The sequence below is a fragment of the Halichoerus grypus genome, chromosome X (genome assembly GCF_964656455.1).
Source record: "Halichoerus grypus chromosome X, mHalGry1.hap1.1, whole genome shotgun sequence".
Taxonomy (NCBI): Eukaryota; Metazoa; Chordata; class Mammalia; order Carnivora; family Phocidae; genus Halichoerus; species Halichoerus grypus.
Window position 1 is genome coordinate 100,075,087 of NC_135727.1, and position 23,543 is coordinate 100,098,629.

General features: G+C 39.0%; 1 protein-coding gene across 2 annotated transcripts in view; it reads right to left on the minus strand.

The window, feature by feature from the left end:
* PRRG1 (proline rich and Gla domain 1) overlaps positions 1-23,543 on the minus strand; it is a 156,404-nt gene that overhangs the window by 20,282 nt on the left and 112,579 nt on the right. The gene's annotated exons all lie outside the window — the stretch shown is intronic.

Sequence of the window (23,543 nt, forward strand, 5' to 3'; positions counted from 1 at the left end):
GGATATAACTTCTGAGAAAAGATAGAACATGTATAAACTAAATTACATTATGAAAAGTAAGGCATTATCTTGAAACTGCCACTAAGGTGCAAACTGTTGAGAAACAATATTTATGCTGAGTATGGTGTCAATTCAGTTTTTAAAATTATTTATTTATTTATTTATTTGAGAGAGAGAGAATGAGAGAGAAAGCACGAGTAGGGAGAGGGAGAAGCAGGCTTCTCGCGGAGTAGGGAGCACGACGTGAGGCTCGATCCCAGCACCCTGGGATCATGACCTGAGCCGAAGGCAGATGCTTAACCGACTGAGCCACCCAGGCACCCCAATTGAGTTTATTTTACTATGAGTTGAAAATGGTGTAGCTGAGGGAGAAAGAAGATGGTACAGTTTTGTTGTCTTTTTAATTATGGAGACTATTATTTTGCAAGGTGGCAAACACAAAATAAAACCCTCTTTAACTTATATGTAATTATTTGTAAACTGTTACGGTTGGGAGTCAGGATACTTGAGGAAGAAATAAATAGTTGTCCTGGTGTATGAGGCAAGAGGAGCAATCTCAAGATCCAAAATACCCCTAATGCCCAGTATTAAAAGTTTACTGTTAAAAATTTATTCTTTCAGGGTTCTGGTTCAAGATAGCAACTTAGCAAGATTCTGAACTCACCTCCTTCCAGAGACACACTGAATCTATAGCTACATATGGAACAAATACAAATTCCTATGAAAAATACCTAAACTTGTACACATCGGGCAAATGAGAAAAAACCCACATTGAAGCACTTAAGAAAGCCTGAGACATAATCTCACCATAAACCCCACCCCTGGTGCAATGACCCACAATCAAGAGTGAGGGAACTCAAAACCATGAGCTGCTTTTCCCTGAGGAGTGAAAAGTCTGAACCCTACATCAGATATCCAACTTTTAAGACCTGAGATCTTTGAAAGCTAAAGGGACTTATATCTACAAGACCTATAAGGCTATGGAAAATTGAGAAAAGGTTCTGAAAGGGCTCATATGAATAGACTCACCACGGAGTATAGATGCAGCCAACTGAAAAGTGCCCAGACTTTCTTTGAAAGAGACCTACTTGCTTAATCTTAACACACTGGCAGGAGGGGCAGGCATCTAATTTAAGATGCATCTAGGGGCTTACTGAAATACTCTCGGGATGGAGGATAGGAGACACTATCTTTGCATGCTCCCTCTGCCTTGTTTCAACTCATCAGTATTGCCTGAAAAGGAGATGGTCCCTTTTTCTGGTGCTCTTTGGTGGCTTCTGCCCAGACGACCCCTCTATATTGCCTGGCACTGGTGGCCAGCAGGATTTACACTCGTGGTCCCAAAGAACTATGTCTGCATACTTTAAAAGCTGCTGTCTGAGGTTCTGCTTACAGTGAGCTTTAGTCTTGATGCTGGCTGACATCCTGCCCTTAGGGACACTGGCATGTCTTGGCACATCCTCAACTACTGGGAGGCACTAAAAATAGGCTGCTTGGATAATCACAAAGATTTGAGAGGCATCAAAAGCTTGTGCAGGGTTGAATGATGTTTCAACTCCTTCACAAGGCCACTTCTTTAAGACTGGAAGAGGTGGCTGTTTCATCTCATGCATAGAAATCAACATAGGGAGTAAAGCAAAAGAGAAAACAGAGGAGTATGTTTCAAATGAAGAAACAAGAAAAAAACCTCAGAGCAAGACTTTAATAAAACAGAGTTGAGTGGTGTATCTGATAAAGAATTCAAAGTAACAGTCATAGATGCTCACAGAGCTCAGGAGAGGAATGGATGAACAAAGTGAGAACTTTCACAAAGAGGCAGAAAATAGAAGTACCAAATAGAAGTCACAGAGTTAAAGAATACAATAATTGAACTGAAAAATACACTAGAGAGGTTCAAGAGCAGACTGGATAGAGCAGAAGAATGGATCAGTGAGCTGAAATATAATGGAATTCACCCCATCAGAAAAACATAAATACAAAAATATAGTCTACTATCTACATAGAATGTGATAAATGAACCTCATGGTTACCACAAACCAAAAAACCTGTAACAGATATGCTTGGATTCCTTTCTTTATATTTTTTTGTGTAACACTAAAGAAAGTCATCAAATCACAAGTGAAGAGAGGAAGACAAAAAGAAAGCAGAGAAGAACTCCCAAAACAACCAGAAAACAATTAGTAAGAATGCATTAAGTACATATGTATCAGTAATTACTTTAAACGTAAATGGACCAAATGCTCCAATCAAAAGACATGAGGTAACTGAATGGATAAAAAAAAAAAAAAAAGATCTATCTATATTGCCTATCAGAGACTCAATTCAGATGTAATCACACAGACAATGGAAAGTGTAGGGATAGAAAAAGATATTCCATGACATATTAGACCAGATGGACTTAACAGGTATATACAGAACATTCCATTCAAAAGCAATAAAATACACATTCTTCTGAAGCATACATGGAACATTCTACAAGATCACACATCAGGCCACAAAGCAAGTTTTAATAAATTTAAGAAGACAAATCATATCACCCATCTTTTCCAACTACAATGGTAAGAAACTAGAAATTAAAACTGAATAATTCACAAATAGGTAGAGATTAAACATGCTCCTGAACAACCAACGGGTCAAAGAAGAAAAGAAATTTAAAGAAATTTAAAAATATCTCTAGACAAATGAAAATGGAAACACAACATACCAAAAGTTATGGGATGCAGCAAAAGCAGTTCTAAGAGGAAAGTCCATAGTGATAAATGTGTACATTAAGAAACAAGAAAAAAATCTAAACAACCTAACCTTATACTTCAAAGAATTAGGAAAGAAAAAGCCCAAAGTTGCTAACTGCTAGGATAAATGAGGCAGAAGAGAGAATCAGTGATATAGAAGACCAAATGATGGAAAATAAGCTGAGAAAAAGAGAGATAAACAACTACTGGATCACGAGGGCAGAATTCAAGAGATAAGCGATACCATAAGACGAAACAACATTAGAATAATTGGGATCCCAGAAGAAGAAGAAAGAGAGAGAGGGGCAGAAGGTATACTGGAGCAAATTATAGCAGAGAACTTCCCTAATTTGGGGAAGGAAACAGGCATCAAAATCCAGGAAGCACAGAGAACCCCTCTCAAAATCAATAAAAATAGGTCAACACCCCGACATCTAATAGTAAAACTTACGAGTCTCAGAGACAAAGAGAAAATCCTGAAAGCAGCTCGGGAGAAGAGATCTGTAACCTACAATGGTAGAAACATTAGATTGGCAACAGACCTATCCACAGAGACCTGGCAGGCCAGAAAGGACTGGCAGGATATATTCAGAGCACTAAATGAGAAAAATATGCAGCCAAGAATACTATATCCAGCTAGGCTGTCATTGAAAATAGAAGGAGAGATAAAAAGCTTCCAGGACAAACAAAAACTAAAGGAATTTGCAAACACGAAACCAGCCCTACAAGAAATCTTGAAAGGGGTCCTCTAAGCAAAGAGAGAGCCTAAAAGCAACATAGACCAGAAAGGAACACAGACAATATACAGTAACAGTCACCTTACAGGCAATACAATGGCACTAAATTCCTATCTTTCAATAGTTACCCTGAATGTAAATGGGCTAAATGCCCCAATCAAAAGACACAGGCTATCAGATTGGATTAAAAAACAAGACCCATCGATATGCTGTCTGCAAGAGACTCATTTTAGACCCAAAGACACCCCCAGATTGAAAGTGAGGGGGTGGAAAACCATTTACCATGCTAATGGACACCAAAAGAAAGCTGGGGTGGCAATCCTTATATCAGACAAATTAGATTTTAAACCAAAGACTGTAATAAGAGATGAGGAAGGACACTATATCCTACTTAAAGGGTCTACCCAACAAGAAGATCTAACAATTATAAATATCTATGCCCCTAACATGGGAGCAGCCAATTATATAAGGCAATTAATAACAAAAGCAAAGAAACACATCGACAACAATACAGTAATAGTGGGGGACTTTAACACCCCCCTCACTGAAATGGACAGATCATCTAAGCAAAGGATCAACAAGGAAATAAAGACTTTAAATGACACACTGGACCAAATGGACTTCACAGACATATTCAGAACATTCCATCCCAAAGCAATGGAATACACATTCTTCTCTAGTGCCCATGGAACATTCTCCAGAATCGATCACATCCTAGGTCATAAATCAGGTCTCAACTGGTACCAAAAGTTTCCCTGCCTATTTTCAGACCACAATGTTTTGAAACTAGAACTCAATCACAAGAGGAAAGTTGGAAAGAACTCAAATACATGGAGGCTAAAGAGCATCCTACTAAAGAATGAATGGGTCAACCAGGAAATTAAAGAAGAATTTAAAAAATTCATGGAAACTAATGAAAATGAAACACAACTATTCAAAATCTTTGGGATGCAGCAAAGGCAGTCCTAAGAGGAAAGTATATAGCAATACAAGCCTTTCTCAAGAAACAAGAAAGGTCTTAAGTACACAACTTAACCCTACACCTAAAGGAGCTGGAGAAAGAACAGCAAATAAAGCCTAAACCCAGCAGGAGAAGAGAAATAATTAAAATCAGAGCAGAAATCAATGAAATAGAAACCAAAAGAACAGTAGAACAGATCAACAGATCAAACTAGGAGCTGGTTCTTTGAAAGAATTAACAAGATTGATAAACCCCTGGCCAGACTTATCAAAAAGAGAAAGGACCCAAATCAACAAAATCATGAATGAAAGAGGAGGGATCACAACCAACACCAAAGAAATACAAACAATTATAAGAACATATTATGAGCAACTCTATACCAGCAAATTAGATAACCTGGAAGAAATGGATGCATTCCTAGAGATGTATCAACTACCAAAACTGAACCAGGAAGAAATAGAAAACCTGAACAGACCTATGACCACTAAGGAAATTGAAGCAGTCATCAAAAATCTCCCAACAAACAAAAGCCCAGGGCCAGATGGCTTCCCAGGGGAATTCTACCAAACATTTAAAGAAGAATTAATACCTATTCTTCTGAAACTGTTCCAAAAAATAGAAATGGAAGGAAAACTTCCAAACTCATTTTATGAGGCCAGCATTACCTTGATCCCAAAACCAGACAAAGACCCCATCAAAAAGGATAATTACAGACCAATATCCCTGATGAACATGGATGCAAAAATTCTCACCAAAATACTAGCCAATAGGATCCAACAGTACATTAAAAGGATTATTCACCACAACCAAGTGGGATTTATCCCTGGGCTGCAAGGTTGGTTCAACATCCACAAATCAACATGATACAATACATTAACAAAAGAAAGAACAAGAATCATATGATCCTCTCAATAGATCCAGAAAAAGCATTTGACAAAGTACAGCATCCTTTCTTGATCAAAACTCTTCAGAGTATAGGGATAGAGGGTACATACCTCAATATCATAAAAGCTATCTATGAAAAACCTACAGCGAATATCATTCTCAATGGGGAAAAACTGAGAGCTTTCCCCCTAAGGTCAGGAACGCGGCAGGGATGTCCACTATCACCACTGCTATTCAACATAGTATTAGAAGTCCTAGCCACAGCAATCAGACAACAAAAAGAAAAAAAAGGCATCCAAATTGGCAAAGAAGAAGTCAAACGCTCACTCTTTGCAGATGATATGATACTTTATGTGGAAAACCCCAAAGACTCCACCCCAAAACTGCTAGAACTCATACAGGAATTCAGTAAAGTGGCAGGATATGAAATCAATGCACAGAAGTCAGTGGCATTCCTATACACCAACAACAAGACAGAAGAAAGAGAAATTAAGGAGTCGATCCCATTTACAATTGCACCCAAAACCATAAGATACCTAGGAATAAATCTAACCAAAGAGGCAAAGGATCTGTACTCAGAAAACTATAAAATACTCATGAAAGAAATTGAGGAAGACACAAAGAAATGGAAAAACGTTCCATGCTCATGGATTGGAAGAACAAATATTGTGAAGATGTCAATGCTACCTAGAGCAATCTACACATTCAATGCAATCCCCATCAAAATACCATCCACTTTTTTCAAAGAAATGGAACAAATAATCCTAAAATTTGTATGGAACCAGAAAAGACCCCGAATAGCCAGAGGAATGTTGAAAAAGAAAAGCAAAGCTGGCGCCATCACAATTCCAGACTTCCAGCTCTAATACAAAGCTGTCATCATCAAGACAGTATGGTACTGGCACAAAAACAGACACATAGATCAATGGAACAGAATAGAGAGCCCAGAAATGGACCCTCAACTCTATGGTCAACTAATCTTTGACAAAGCAGGAAAGAATGTCCAATGGAAAAAGTCTCTTCAACAAATGGTGTTGGGAAAATTGGACAGCCACATGCAGAAGAATGAAACTGGACCATTTCCTTACACCACACACAAAAATAGACTCCAAATGGTTGAAAGACCTCAATGTGAGACAGGAGTCCATCAAAATCCTAAAGGAGAACACAGGCAGCAACCTTTTCGACCTCAGCCACAGCAACTTCTTCCTAGAAACATTGCCAAAGGCAAGGGAAGCAAGGGCAAAAATGAACTATTGGGACTTCATCAAGATAAAAAGCTTTTGCACAGCAAAAGAAACAGTCAACAAAACCAAAAGACAACTGACAGAATGGGAGTAGATATTTGCAAATGACATATCAGATAAAGGGCTAGTATCCAAAATCTATAAAGAACTTCTCAAACTCAACACCCAAAGAACAAAGAATCCAATCAAGAAATGGGCAGAAGACATGAACAGACATTTTTCCAAAGAAGACATCCAAATGGCCAACAGACACATGAAAAAGTGCTCAACATCACTCAGCATCAGGGAAATCCAAATCAAAACCTCAATGAGATACCACCTCACACCAGTCAGAATGGCTAAAATTAACAAGTCAGGAAATGACAGATGTTGGCGGGGATGCGGAGAAAGGGGAACCCTCCTACACTGTTGGTGGGAATGCAAGCTGGTGCAGCCACTCTGGAAAACAGTATGGAGGTTCCTCAAAAAGTTGAAAATAGAGCTACCATACGATCCAGCAATTGCACTACTGGGTATTTACCCCAAAGATACAAATGTAGGGATCCGAAGGGGTACGTGCACCCCAATGTTTATAGCAGCAATGTCCACAATAGCCAAACCTTGGAAAGAGCCAAGATGTCCATCGACAGATGAATGGATAAAGAAGAGGTGGTATATATATACAATGGAATATTATGCAGCCATCAAAAGGAATGAGATCTTGCCATTTGCAACGACGTGGATGGAACTGGAGGGTATTATGCTGAGTGAAATAAGTCAAACAGAGAAAGGCATGTATCATATGACCTCACTGATATGAGGAATTCTTAATCTCAGGAAACAAACTGAGGGTTGCTGGAGTGGGGGGTGGGGTGGGAGGGATGGGGTGACTGGGTGATGGACACTGGGGAGGGTATGTGCTCTGGTAAGCGCTGTGAATTGTGCAAGACTGTTGAATCTCAGATCTGTACCTCTGAAACAAATAATGCAATATATGTTAAGAAAAAAAAAAAAGAAGATAGCAGGAGGGGAAGAATGAAGGGGGGGAAATCGGAGGGGGAGAAGAACCATGAGAGACGATGGACTCTGAAAAACAAACTGAGGGTTCTAGAGGGGAGGGGGGTGGGAGGATGGGTTAGCCTGGTGATGGGTATTAAAGAGGGCAAGTTCTGCATGGAGCACTAGGTGTTATGCACAAACAATGAATCATGGAACACTACATCTAAAACTAATGATGTAACGTATGGTGATTAACATAACAATAAAAAACAACAAAAAAAACGTAAACATGCAATTACCATGTGATCCAGCAATCCCACTCCTAGGTGTATACCCCAGAGAATTGTAAGTAGGGACTCAAAGAGATATTTGCACACCCATGTTCACAGCAGCAGCGTTCACACCAGCCAAGCGGTGGAAGCAACGCAGGTGTCCATCAATGGATAAATAAAATGGGGTAGAGGATAGAATATCATTCAGCCTCAACAAGGAAGGGAATTCTGACACATGCTCTAACATGGATGGACCTTGAAGACACATGCTAAATTAAAGAAGCCAGTCACACATGAAAAAATACTGTATGATCACACTTTTATGAGGAACACAGAGTAATTAAACTCATAGAGACAGAGAATGCACGGCGGCACCAGGGGCTGGGGAGGGAGCTGGGGAGTCAGTGTTTCATGGGGACAGAGTTTCTGTTTGGGAGGATGACAAAATTCTGGAGATGATGTTGGTGATGGATGCATGATGCTGTGAATGTATTTAATGCCCTTGAACGGTGTACTTTCAAATGGTTAAAAGAAAAAAAAAAAAAGAAAAAGCCCAAAGTTAGTAGAAGGAAGTACCAAAGATCAGATTGGAAATAAATGAGACACTAAAGACAACAGAAAAGATCAATGAAACTTAGAGGTGGTTTTCTGAAAGGATAAAGAAGAGAAGTTAAAACCAGGTAACACAAAAATACAAAAGATCATAAAAGAGTACTATGGACAATTATACATCAACAGACTGGCCAACCTAGAAGAAATGGATTATTTCCTAGAAATATACAACCTACCAAGACTGAATCATAAAGAAATAGAAAGTCTGAACAGATGAGTTACGAGTTAGGAGATTGAATCAGTAACCAGAACCTCCCAACAAACAAAAATCCAGGACCAGATGGTTTCACTGGTGAATTGTACCAAACATTTAAAGAAGAATTAATACAGATCCTTCTCCAACTATTCTAAAAAACAGAAGAGAACACTTCCAAACTCATTTTACAAGACCAGCATTATCCTCATACTAAAACCAGACAAGGAAATCACATGAAAAGAAAATTACAGGCCAATATCCCTGATAAGCATAGATGTAACCCCCCCAACACAGTATTAGCAAACAAGATTAAACAGTACATTAAATGGACCATACACCATAAATAAGTGGGAATTATTCCAGGGATGCAAGGATGGTTCAGCATCTATAAATGTGTAAATCAATCAATATGATATACCACAAATAAAGAATAAAAACCTTATGTCATCTCAAGAGATGCAGAGAGCATGTGACAAAATTCAATATCCATTTATGATAAAAACTCTCAACAAAGTAGGTATAGAGGTAACTTACCTCAACTTAAGAAAGACCATATATAAAAAGCCCACAGCTAACATCATATTCAATGTTGAAAAGCTGAAAGCTTTTCCTTTAAGATCAGGACAAGGATGACCATTCTCACCATTTTTACTCAAGGTAATTTTGGAAGTCCTAGGCAGAGCAGTTAGGCAAGAAAAAGAAATAAAAAGCACCCAAAATGGAAAGGAAAAAGCAAAACTGTATTTGTAGATGACATATTATATACAGAAAACTCTAAAGACTGCCAAAAACCATTAGAACTAATGAACAAATTCAGTGTAGTTGCAGGATACAAAATCAATATACAAAAATCTGGTGCATTTCTATACACTAATAATTATCAGAAATTAAGGAAACAATCCCATTTACAATTTCATTGAAACGAATAAAATACCTAGGAATAAATTTAACCAAGGAGGTAACCTGTACTCTGAAACCTTTAAGATACTATAGTGTAAGCCCTGACAGTTTTTCCTTTCTATGATGCAAGCATCTGACTTAAGGTTTGACTGCAGAGGCATCCCCTTTAAAGATGGCTATCTTGAATAAATATATTGCCTGCTATACAATTAGATAAAGAGCCAGGTCACCCCCACAACTCTGCTCCTGCTCCTTTGTTTTAGAGATGTTCTCTGATTTAGATAACTGACCATTTGGATGGCTTGTTTTCCACTTCCTGTGCTTTAAATTCATACTCGTATGTTTTAAATTCACAGATAAAGAGTGAACACACAAAATCCTAGTCCTGTATTCTCTCTCTCTTCCCACGACCTTGCTGTGTGCTTTCCAGAATCTGTAAGCAATAAATCTTGTTTGTTTCAAAGTTTCTTGATGGTATTGCTGAGGGCGTCTTGCAATCATAATAAAAACCACAAGGGCTGGTCCAGCCTCAATATTGGTTACTGATAGGCTGAGATCTGCACACAATTGAGGTAGTCAGCAGGACTTCGTGTTTGCCCTTGCAGTTAAGAGAATGTCCTTTAGCTGCAACTTGCTTAAAAACCACCTAACTCAAGTGGGGAACCTCATCTGAGAAAGGAACACTGCTTCCTGAAGGTCTGCTGCACTGCTCTGTGCTTTCACATATTGCCTCTGTCATGTATTGCCTGTGGTATGAAACCCAAAATATCACAGCTGCTATAATAATTCAGTGTTCTTCCCAGAGCAGCCCGATGAAGGCCATATGGTCTAACAAGATGATCAGACCATTGATTATAAGGGCCTTAACTGACTATTAATGTGCACAAGGGTCCTCCATGCCTCAGGTCCGAGGAGAGCTAAGTAGGGTGGAGTGGGCTGCAAAGCCATTGCCGCTGTGCAAGGAGAGGCTGTGGAATAAAGCAGGAGGAAAGGATTCCCGTAGTTGAAGAGGATGGACAGCCTCTGCCTGTAACAGTTGAGTCAGTGGGTTGTGCCTAGAATGTAGGTCCTAACCCAGAGAGTGAAAGAGCCTTGCAACAGGAAACCAGTGGCCCTATGAAAAGGCAAATACAACAGAGGCCTATGGTCTCTATGCTGCCACTTAACACAGTGCTGTTGTTGCTCTTTGTCCTCTGACCTGATGAACTATCACGGGTCAATCCCTGGTTCAAAGTTGCTAAAAAAAAAAAATTTCCTGAACATCTATTGCCAGCACCCCCTAAGAACCTCGAGCAAGGAGGTGCACTAGCTCCTTAATAAATGGAGAGCCCCCTGGAAGATTCCTGGACATTGCTCAGTGCTGCAGCATACCAACATGCCAAGGCTCTGGCATTACACTCCAGAGGCCCAGGGGCTTTTCCCAAAGACCTTGTGCATATCAGGCTAGTAGAGGTGGACCCAGTTCCTGGACAGGTGGATTGGGACACCCTGGAAAGCAACTGCCTATGAAGGGAGTGCACAGTAACATCACCCAAAACTTACTGGTTAACAACACATAAGATTAAGGGAATGGGAGAAAATGAAGAAGTGGAAACAGATCAGAAACTACCTTAACTGAAATTTAAACCTTTTAAAATATTTTATGCAGCAGGACTGCATAAGATAGAGGGAAGCTAATTGGCTCTTGCAGGTTGTTTTTTGTTTTGGAAGGGGCTATGAATTGTTACTCATGGTGGCCAAAATGTACCAAATGCTCAGCATCTCTAAAGACCTTAAAATCCACAATCTTCTTAAAGGTCCATCTGAGCTATATGCTTGTTTCCTCTGAGATACCACAGATCCTGAGCTCCCTCAGCTTTCCCATGAACTGGGCAAAAGCAAGAAATGGGATTCATAAGGGGTCCATAAGACCAAGGAAAAAGCTGACAGGGTTATCAAAGCCTCCAGTGAGAAGGAAAAGAGAAATGAGAAGGCAAAGGTCCCTGGAGCCAGATATTTGTACCAGGGGCCTTCCTCTCCTCAGATAATTTACTGCCTGGTGCTGTGCCCATCCTTCCAACAGTGATCACTGCTAAGGATCACAGTGAAGGCAAAACATTAAGATGAGGTCTGTCTCCTGCCGTGCAAAATTGGCATGATCCAATGGGCTTACCATTTCCCTGACTTTAGTGACCCAAATGACCCCCTCCTTCAGTTGCAACCCTAAAGATGCCCTATTTGACCCTGAGTCCAGAGAATTCCTTTGACAAGACACTCCCCCTAATTATGGGTCTTCACTACTACATTTTATTAGGACTGCTGAGGTCATCCAAAAGGCACTAAAACTTCTCCCTTGAAGATGTAAATTTTACATGTCTTTGAAATGTAAATACCCAAGGAGGTAAATAAGACACTGCCCTCAATCACCCAAGAATGGAGAAACAGTGGAGGAAAGAGGCCTTTTAAAATACAAACTGCTATAAAAGCTCCCTTGCCCAAATCTAGTCCATAGCTTCCATAAGATTGCTTGTGAAGGAAAAATACAAATCTTAATAATTTTCTCCACAGGGGCGCCTGGGTGGCTCAGATGGTTAAGCATCTGCCTTCTGCTCAGGTCTTGATCCCAGGGTCCTAGGATTGAGCCCCGCTTCGGGCTCCCTGCTCAGCGGGAAGCCTGCTTCTCCCTCTCCCTCTGCCTCTCTCCCTGCTCATGCTTTCTCTCTCTCTCTCTCTATCTCTGTGTTTCAAATGAATAAATAAAATCTTAAAAAATAATAATAATTTTCTCCACAAATATTAGTAAAAAGCCTCAGCCACTGAAGCAGGTAACTTTAACTTGTTCTGTCTGCCTGAACATAATTTGAATTCAAGTGTTATTAACTAGTGGAGTTTGTATTGTACCTGATTCATAGCTAAAAATTTTTTTTTAAAGATTTTATTTATTTATTTGACAGAGAGAGACATAGCGAGAGAGGGAACACAAGCAGGGGGAGTGTGAGAGGGAGAAGCAGGCTTCCCACCGAGCAGGGAGCCTGACGTGAGGCTCGATCCCAGGTCCCTGGGATCATGACCTGAGCTGAAGGCAGACGCTTAACAACTGAGCCACCCAGGCGCCCTCATAGCTAAAATTTTGAATGTAAGCTATAGGGTGTCCGTGTTTCTATCTATGTCTGTGGATGTATGATACATATGTGACATATTTTTCTTCCCTTGGATGGTACTGCTAAAATTACTTTTTAAAAAGCTTGATTTAATTGACTCAGAAGAATAAGCACTTATCAAATTTAATATTTTTAAACTCTCCAGAATACAGGAACAAACCCAAATGCTTTAAAATTCATGTGATCTGGGATAATATTTGGTAAATAAAAGCTAGTTTAACTATATTGGTTTAATTAAAATAGAGATGTCATCAGAGTTGTCAGCACTGAATATAATGTAGTCATGTATCTTTTATTCTACCTGAGTTGGTAAGTCAAATAAGCTCACTCTGTATGTTTTGCAAACTTTGTCATGATGGCTGTTTTAATCTCTCATGAAATTTGCATAAGTAATCTGAATATGACTGTTCAAAACTATGTTAAACATATAATTGGAATAAAAGTTTATAAGTGTACTTTCCAATAATGTTTTATGGTATGCCTACTGAAAAACAGTTACCCAAATATTTTTGGTAACCTGGAACTTTAGAGTTTTTCTAGGTTAAGTGATGGAAATTCACTGAATATCTAGATCATTTCCAAATAAGATAAAATACTGAAACATTAATTACTAAACATAGATGTATCTACTTTTGGCTCTTGTTACCTAAAGATACTTGGATATGTCAGCAAACATGTCTTGTGCCACATTTTGTACTCTGAGAAAGCACATGCTACCAAAAATAATGATATCTACTCATAAATTTGCCAATCTACTAAATGTGGTATAACAATTCACAATTTCTTACTTCTTAGTTTTTATTAGAAGTTAAGGCTTCTAAGGGTTAAGAATTCTAATATACATAATTAGATCTACTAAAAATAATACAAGAAACATCTTTATGCAAGGACAGTAGGATGTGTATTAGCTAAGAAATGGTATAAAGTATGGGATTAGGGGGAAGTTGGTAGAGTAGGAAGACCCTAAGCTCACCTTGTCCCATGGATACAACTAGATAACATGCATATCAGTGTAAAAACCCAGAAAATGACCCAAACACTAGCAGAACAAACTCCACAACCAAACGTAGAGAAGGGGCCACATCAAAGAGGGTAGGAAGGGTGGAGATGTGGTAGGGAGCTAAACAGACTGCAAGTGGACCATGGGAGGGAGGGACCCCCAGGCACAGGGAAGGGAGAGAAGGCTACTACACCAGGGAGGCTGTGCAGCAAAAATGATTCTTTATTACATCTGACTTTGAAAACCACAGGGGCCAAATTTCGTGAGTTTGTAACAATCAGTGGGACCTAAAGCCTAGAATTTTAAAAATCAGTAGGCTTGGCTCTGGGAGAGCCTGGAGGGTAAGAGGAAGCTGAGTCCCCACCCTTAAAGAGACAGAACAACAAACAGCCCCCTGAAATATAGCACAGAATCACTAGTTTGAGAAAAACACCTGAGTCATACAGGAGGGAGAGTTGTTTCCTCATCTCAGAGCATGCCTTGGAGGGGCAGGGATCCCTGAGGGACTTTTCCAAGAACAAAGGAGCTTGGCAGGCACCATTTCCCTCCCTCGCCCCCTGGAATAAACAGCAGGGAGCTGACATTCACCACCTAACTTACTTATACCATGCCCCCAACCCACAGATCCACCCCTTCCAGACAGGCCCACTTCAGTCTGGGGTCTACAAGGCCCCTCCCACAGAACACCTGGGGAGTGCAGAGCTTGCTAACATGGCTGCCCAACCAACCCCCACCTCCCCACACATTGCAGATCTTCCTCTTCCGAAATGCTCCTGGCCAGAGACCATTCAAACCAGGGCCAGAAGCCTGGCAGCGTGCAGGAAGCCCTGACAGGGGCCAATACCACTACAAAGTAACTCCTGCCCTAGGGAGAGGGAAAGACAACTACACATACCAGTCAGACTGTGGACCTAGCAGTGGGCTAGGAGCAGACAGCTGGTCTGATAAAAGCTTACAATGAAAGCTTCTCAGAGAACAATGCAGGGTAAACACCCTGCAGTTTGGTGCTACTGCATCTCTGGCAAATGCTTGGTCTGACTCAACTCAAGCCCCAGGCAGCCCCAGACTGTTCCACTAACACCACAGGTACAAAACACTGTCCACAATGGGCAAAGAAAGCCACTGCAGACAACTGGACTGAAGGAAAGCGTGGGTCACAACAGCATGGCACATGCTACACACATAGGAGGCACCCCTGAAGTGTCAGGTTCCAGTAAACAGGGACAGTGCACTGCAGGCCACTACAAGACCCCTTTTTCATAAGACCACTACTTTCAAGAGCAGGAGACATAGCTGACTTTCCTAACAATAAGAGACACAGAAAGAGTTAGACAAAATGAGGAAACATAGGAATATATCCCAAATGAAAGAACTGGACAAAAGCATAGAGATAAATAATATGTCTGATAATTTAAAGTAATGATCATAAAGATACTACTTGATTTGAAAAAGAGTGGAAAAAATCAGTGAGACCCTTAATAAAGAGATACAAAAGAATCAATCAGAAATGAAGAACATAATAGGGCGCCTGGGTGGCTCAGTTGGTTAAGCGACTGCCTTCGGCTCAGGTCATGATCCTGGAGTCCCTGGATCGAGTCCCACATCGGGCTCCCTGCTCGGCAGGGAGTCTGCTTCGCCCTCTGACCCTCCCCCCTCTCATGTGCTCTCTCCCTCTCATTCTCTCTCTCTCAAATAAATAAATAAAAATCTTTAAAAAAAAAAAAAAAGAAATGAAGAACATAATAAATAAAATTTAAAATACACTAGGTGGAATAAACAGCAGATTAGAAGAAGTGAAAGAACAAATCAGGAACCTGGAGAACAGAGTAATGTGGAAAGTAATCAAGCTGAGCAGGTGAGGAAAAAAATAGCTAGGCAAAATGGGAATAGACTTAGGGAACTCAGTGATTCCATCAAGGGTAATAACATTCACATTACAGGGATGCCAGAAAGAAAAGAGAGAAAAGGAGGCGGAAAATTTATTTGAAGAAATAATAGCTGAAAACTTCACAAATCAGGAAGGAAACAGAAATTCAGATGCAGGAAAAAACAGAGAGCCCCCAACAAAATCAACCCAAGGAGTCCACACCAAGACATATAGTAATTAAAATGGCAAAAAATAGTGGTAAAGAGAGAATTCTAAAAGCACCAAGAGAAAAGAAAATAGTTAAATACAAGGAGGAACCCCATAAGGCTATCAGCTGATTTTTCAGCAGAAACCTTGCAGGCCAAAATAAAGTGGCATGGTATATTCAAAAAAGCTGAAAGGGAAAAATCTGCAGCCAAGAACATCCAGCAAGGCTACCATTCAGAATATAAGAAATAGAGTTTCCCAGTCAAACAAAAACTAAAGGAATTCATGACCACTAATCTAGCCATGCAAGAAATGATAAAGGGGACTCTTTGGAAAGGAAAGACTATAAATAAGAGTAAGAAAGGTAGGAAGTACAAAAGCAGTAAAAATAAGTATATCTATAAAAATCAGTCAAGTGACTCACAAAAGCTGGTAGGACACCATATACCTAAAACATGGTGAGAGGGAGAGTACTAAAAAATGGGTTCAAACTCAAGCAACCACAAACTTAATATAGACTGCTACAGAAGATGTTATATACAAACCTAATGGTAACACAAATCAAAAACCAGTAATAGAGATGCAAAAAATAAAGACAAAGGAATCCAAGTCTATCACTAAAGAAAGCCAATTAATCATGAGAGAAGTAAGCAAGGGAAGAATCGGACAGAGAAGAACTACAAAAACAATCATAAAACATGTAACAAAATGGCAATAAATACATACCTATCAGTAATTACTTTGAATGTAAATGGACTGAATGCTCAAATAAAGGACAGGGTGATGAAATGGATAAAAAAAACAAGATCCATTTATACAATGCCTACAGGAGACTCGTTTCAGACCTAAAGACACATGCAAACTGGAAGTGAAATGATGAAGAAATATTTACCATGCAAATGGCTGTGAAAAGAAAGCTGGGGGTAGCAATACTTATATTGGACAAAATAGACTTTAAAAAAAAGACCCTAACAAGAGACAAAGAAGAACACCATATACTCATTAAGGGGACAATCCAACAAGAAGATATAACAATTTTAAATATTTATGCACTCAACACGGAAGCACCCAATACATAAAATAGTTAAATATAAAGGAATTAATTGATAGTAATACAATAATAGTAGGGGACTATAACACCCCATTTATATCAATGGACAGATCATCCAAACAGAAAATCAACAAGGAAAACAGTACCTTTGAATGACACATTGGACCAGATGGATTTAACAGCTATACTGAGAACGTTTCATTCTAAAACAGCAGAATACACATTCTTTGCAAGTGCACATGGAACATTCTCCATAATAGATCACATAATAGGCCACAAAACAAGCCTCAACAAACTCAAAAAGATCAGAGTCATACCATGCCTCTCTTATGACTACAAGGCTATGAAACTAGAAATCAACCACAAGAAAAAATCTGGAAAGAGTACAAATACATGGAGGTTAAATAACATGCTACTAAACAATCAAGGGTCAACTGTGAAATCAAAGAAAAAATAAAAAAATACATGGACACAAATGAAAATGAAAACCTAACCGTCCAAAAATCTTTCAGATGCAGCAAAAACCATAATAAAAGGGAAGTTTATAGCAATACAGGCCTACCTCAAGAAGCAAGAAAAATCTCAAAAATCCTAACTTTACACCTAAAGGAGCAGAAAAAAACAAGAAAAAGCAAAACCCAAAACCAGTATAAGGAAGGAAATAATAATGAGTAGAGCAGAAATAAATTATATAGAAACTAAGAAAAACCCCAACAGAACAGAGCAATGAAACCAGGAGCTGGTTCTTTGAAGAAAAAAAAAAATCAACAAAATTGACAAACCCTTAGCCAGACTCAACAAGAACAAAAGAGAAAGGACTCAAATAAACAAAATCAGAAATGAAAGAGGTGAAATAACAGACACCAGAGAAATACAAAGGGTTGTAAGAGAACATTATGAAAAATTATATCCCATCAAATTGGACAAACTACAGGAAATAGATAAATTCCTACAAACATAAAACCTACCAAAAATGAAGTAGGAAGAAATAGAAAATTTGAACAGACCAATTACCAGCAAGGAAATTGGATCAGTAATCAAAAAACTCAACAAACAAAAGCCACAACAGATGGCTTCACAGGTGAATTCTTTTTAAAAAAAAAAAGATTTTACTGGGCGCCTGGGTGGCTCAGTTGGTTAAGCAACTGCCTGCGGCTCAAGTCATGATCCCGGAGTCCCCAGATCGAGTCCCACATCAGACTCCCTGCTCAGCAGAGAGAGAGAGAGACTGTGAGCAGGAGGAGGAGCAGAGGGAGAGGGAGAGACTCTCCAGCAGACTGAGCACAGAGCCCAAGGTGGGGATTGATCCCACGACCATGAGATCATGACCTGAGCAGAAACCAAAAGTCGGACACTTAACCGACTGAGCCACCAAGGTGCCCTGACTTCACAAGTGAATTCTACCAGACATTTAAGGAAGAGTTAACACCTAATCTCAAACCATTCCAAAAAAGCGAAGAGGAAGGAAAACTTCCAAATTCATTCTATGAGGCCAGTATTACACTGATACCAAAACCAGATAAAGACACCACAAAAAAAGAGAACTATAGGCCAGTATCTCTGATGAACATATATGCAAAAATCCTCAACACAATATTTTTTTTTAAAGATTTTATTTATTTATTTGACAGAGAGAGAGAGACAGTGAGAGAGGGAACACAAGCAGGGGGAGTGGGAGAGGGAGAAGCAGGCTTCCCTCGGAGCAGGAAGCCTGATGCGGGGCTCGATCCCAGGACCCTGAGATCATGACCTGGGCCGAAGGCAGACGCTTAATGACTGAGCCACCCAGGCGCCCCTCTTCAACACAGTATTAACAAACCGAATCCAACAATGTATTAAAAAAAATCATTCCCCATGATCATGTGGGATTTATTCCTGGGTTGCAAGGGTGGTTCAATATTCACAAATCAATCAAAGTGATATATTACATCAATAAGAGAAAAGGATAAAAACCATATGATCATTTCAATAAATGCAGAAAAAGCATTTGCCAAAGTACATTAATTCATGATAGAAACCTTCAACAAAGTAGGTTTAGAGGAAACATACCTCAACATAATAAAAGCCATCTATGAAAAACCCACAGCTAACATCAAACTCAATGGTGAAAAACTGAGAGCTTTTCCCCTAAGATCAAGAACAAGACAGGGATGTCCACTCTCACTTTTATTCTACACTGTACTGGAAGTCCTAGCCACAGGAAGGAGACAAGAAAAAAGGAATAAAATGCATCCAAATTGGTAAGGAAGAAGTAAAGCTTTCACTATCTGCAGATGACAAGATACTATATATAGAAAACCCTAAAAACTCCACCAAAATACTACTAGAACAGACACATGAATTCAGTAAGGCTGCAGGATACAAAATCAAAGTACAGAAATCCATTGCATTTCTATACATTAATAATGAAATATCAGAAAGAGAAATCAAGAATGGATAAAGAAGATGTGGTATATATATACAATGGAATATTATGCAGCCATCAAAAGGAATGAAATCTTGCCATTTGCAACGACATGGATGGAACTGGAGAGTGTTATGCTGAGTGAAATAAGCCAATCCGAGAAAGACATGTATCATATGACCTCACTGATACGAGGAATTCTTAATCTCAGGAAACAAACAGGGTTGCTGGAGTGGTGAGGGGGTGGGAGGGATGGGGCAGCTGTGTGATAGACATTGGGGAGGGTATGTGCTATGGTGAGCACTGTGAATTGTGCAAGACTGTTGAATCACAGATCTGTACCTCTGAAACAAATAATACATTATATGTTAAAAAAAGAAGAAGAAGAAGAAGAAGAAGAAGATAGCAGGAGGGGAAGAATGAAGGGGGGGAAATCGGAGGGGGAGATGAACCATGAGAGATGATGGACTCTGAAAAACCAACTGAGGATTCTAGAGGGGAGGGGGGTGGGAGGATGGGTTAGCCTGATGATGGGTATTAAAGAGGGCACGTTCTGCATGGAGCACTGGGTGTTATATGCAAACAATGAATCATGGAACACTACATCAAAAACCAATGATGTAATGTATGGTAATTAACATAACAATAAAAAAGAAAAAAATAAAGGGTGTTAAAAAAAAGAAAATCAAAACAATTCCATTTATAATTGCACTAAAAATAGTAAAATACATAAAGTTAAAGAAGGAAGTGAAAGACTTGTACTCTGAAAAATATAAAATATTTATGAAAGAAATTAAAGATGACACAAATGGAAGGACATTCCATGCTCATGGGTTAGAAGAACAAATATTGTTAAAATGTCCATTCTACCCAAAGCAATGTATAGATTAAATGTAATCACTACCAAAATACCAACAGTATTTTTCACAGAACTAAAACAAACAATCCTAAAATGTTTATGGAACTAACAAAAGACCCCAAATAGCCAAAACAATCTTGAAAAGGAAGAACAAAACTGGAGGTATCACAATTACAGATTTGAAGTTATATTACATAGCTGTAGTAATCTTAACAGGATGGTACTGGCATGACAAGAGATACATAGATCAATGAATAGAAAGCCCAGAAATAAACCCATGATGTTATGGTCAATTACTCTTTGACAAAGGACGCAAGAATATGTAATGGGTTCAACAAATGGTGCTGGGAAAACGGACCACTTTCTTTCACCATACACAAAAATGAACTCAAAATGGATTAAGGACCTAAATCTGAGACCTGAAATCATAAAAATCCTAGAAGAGGGCACAGGCTGTTATTTCTCTGACATGGGCCATAACGTCTTTCTAGATATGTCTCCTGAGGCAAAGGAAATAAAAGCAAAAATAAACTATTGGGACTACATCAAAATAAAAAGCTTTTGCACAGCAAAGCAAACAACCAACAAAACTAAAAGACAACCTACTGGATGGGAGAAGATATTCACCAATGACATATTTGATAAAGGGGGAGTATAAAGAACTGTATAAAGAACGTATACAACTCAACACCAAAAAACCAAGTAATCCAGTTAAGACATGAACAGACATTTCTCCAAAGACATCCAGATGGCCAGCAGATACATGAAAAGATGTACATCACTAGTTACCATGGAAATGCAAATCAAAACTACAATGAGATATTACCTCACACCTGTCAAAATGACTAAAATTAAAAATACAAGAAACAACAAGTGTTGGCGAGGATGTACAGAAACAGGAACCCTCATGCACTGTTGGAAATGGAAACTATTGCAGCCACTGTAGAAAACAGTATGGAGGGTCTTCAAAAATTAAAAATAGAATTACCATATGATCCAATAATTCCACTATTGGGTATTTACAAAAACATGAATTCAAAGAGACATGCACCCCTATGTATTGCAGCATTATTTACAATAGCCAATATATGGAAAAAACCCAAGTGGTCACTGACAGATGAATGGATAAAGATGTGGTACATAAATAATAGGGTATTACTCAGCCATAAAAGAGAATGAAATCTTGGGGCACCTGGGTGGCTCAGTCAGTTGAGCATCTGACTCATGATTTCAGCTTAGGTCATGATCTCAGGGTTGTGAGACCAAGCCAAACAAAAAAACCAGACTCTTAACTATAGAGAATAGATGGTTACCAGTGGGGAGGGGGAGGAGGAGGATGGATGGAATAGGTAAAGGGGGATTAAGAGTATACTTATCGGGATGAACACTGAGTAATGTATGAAACTGGTGAATCACTATATTGTACACCTAAAAATAACATTGTATGTTAAATATACTGGAATTAAAAAAAAGTTAAAAAGTGAGTGTGTGTGCACATATCCAACATCAATGGAAATTAGATAAGGTTTTCAAGTCTTTTTAAATATTTGTTAATTCAATGACAGTTTCTGAAGTTACAATAAGTTTTTAGTGTGTTTCTTCCAGTACGTTCATAAGGATATAACTGGGTAAGTTGTTTAAGTCTGAGCATGAGTATTATTTTCCAGCATCCCAGGTTATCCCAATGTATTGCCATAGTTGAAAACCAGGATGATAAAGCAGTGATTCAAAAACATCAGGGTGCATATTCATCACCTGCGGTCTTATTAAAATGGAGATTCTGATACTGTAGGTCTGGGATGGGGCTTGGGATTTTGCATTTGTAACAGGCTCTCAGGTGACTGCTTGCCATAGAGCATACTTTGACGAGCAAGGTGCTCACTCACACTGGTTTGACTGCCTGGAATGCCTAGGTACTGCCCCCAGAGGCACGTAATTGGTCTGGGATGTAACTGGTCTGGGATGTAGCCTGGTGGTAATTCTAATGTGTAACGAAGCTTGAGAATCTCAATGGCAATGTGCATTATGATCTATCAGTTTTAGTTACAATTTTATCAGTAGCTCTAATGTGATCCCCTTTGCCCACTGCCCAACCTTCCTCTTATGTCAAACTCTTTAATCCATTTTGAGTTGATTTTTGTCTCTGGTGTAATACAGAGTTCCATTTTCATTCTTACCCATATGGATGTCTAATTTTCCCAACACTATTTCCCAGACTATACATTCCCCATTGTGTATTTGGGCACCCCTGTTGAAGATCATTTGAGCGTGTATCTGTGGGTTTATTTCTGGGCTCTCAATTCAGTTCTATTGTCTATCTGTCTTTATGCCAGTACCATACTGTTTTTATTACTGTAGGTTTGTAAGATGTTTTTAATTCAGGAAGTATGAGGCCTCCAGCTTTGTTCTTTTTTCTCAAGATTGTTTGGCCATTGGGGCCTTTTGTGGTTCTAAATGAATTTAAGAGGAATTAATACCAATCCTTCTCAAAGTCTTCCAAGAAACTGAAGAGGGGACCCTTCCAGACTCATTTTATGAGGCCAGTATTATTCTGATTGCAAAGCCAGAAAAAGACACTACAATAAAAGAAAACTACATGCCAATATTTCTGATGAATATAGATGCAACAAACCTCAACAAGTGGGATTTATCCTTGGGGCATGAGGATAGTTGAACATATGATAATCAATGTGAACAAAACATTGCTGAAAAAATTAAAGAAACAAGTACATGTAAAGACAGATCATATTCATGGAATAGAAGGCTTAACACTGTTAAAATACCTGTGCTACCCAAAACAACCTACAGATTCAATGTTATCCCTATCAAAATCCCAAAGCCATTTTTTTTACAGAAATAAAAGCATCTATCTTCAAAAAGAGAGGAGACCCAGATAATTTTAATGTGAATTCTACTAAATCTTCTTAGAACAAGAAAACCTATAATATGAAAACTATTCCAGAGCATATAAAATGAAAAAAAAAAAAGAAAGAAAGAAAGAAAGAAAGAAAACCTCTCAATTTGTTTTACAGGGCCAGAATAATCCTAATACCAAAACAGGACAAAGATGGTACTCACACATCTGAAAAGAAAACTACATGTTAAGGTAGAGAAATGTGAAATCCTAAATAGAAATATTAGCAAGAGTGATGTCAGCATCATGGTGTAATAAGACAGTTCTGGTTTTTGTACTGCCCCATCCCAACCATCATTTGGCATCCATCCACAGACAGAAGTGCCTTTGTGGGAGCTATGAAATGATCCAGCTCCATATGCCGAATGACTCAGAAGGAATCTGGAATCTCAACCACTTGTGCATTGGGTAAAGGCATATAGACTTTGTTCCCAGCTATGGAACATGTAGTGGCCTGTAAACTGGTTCCAGTCCATCCTGGCTACAGTTCAGGAGCCCCTGGAAAACAATGATTTACACAAGCATCCACAGATTAGAAAGCCTTTGTATAAGTTCAGGTTTCCAGAGAACTTCTGTACACC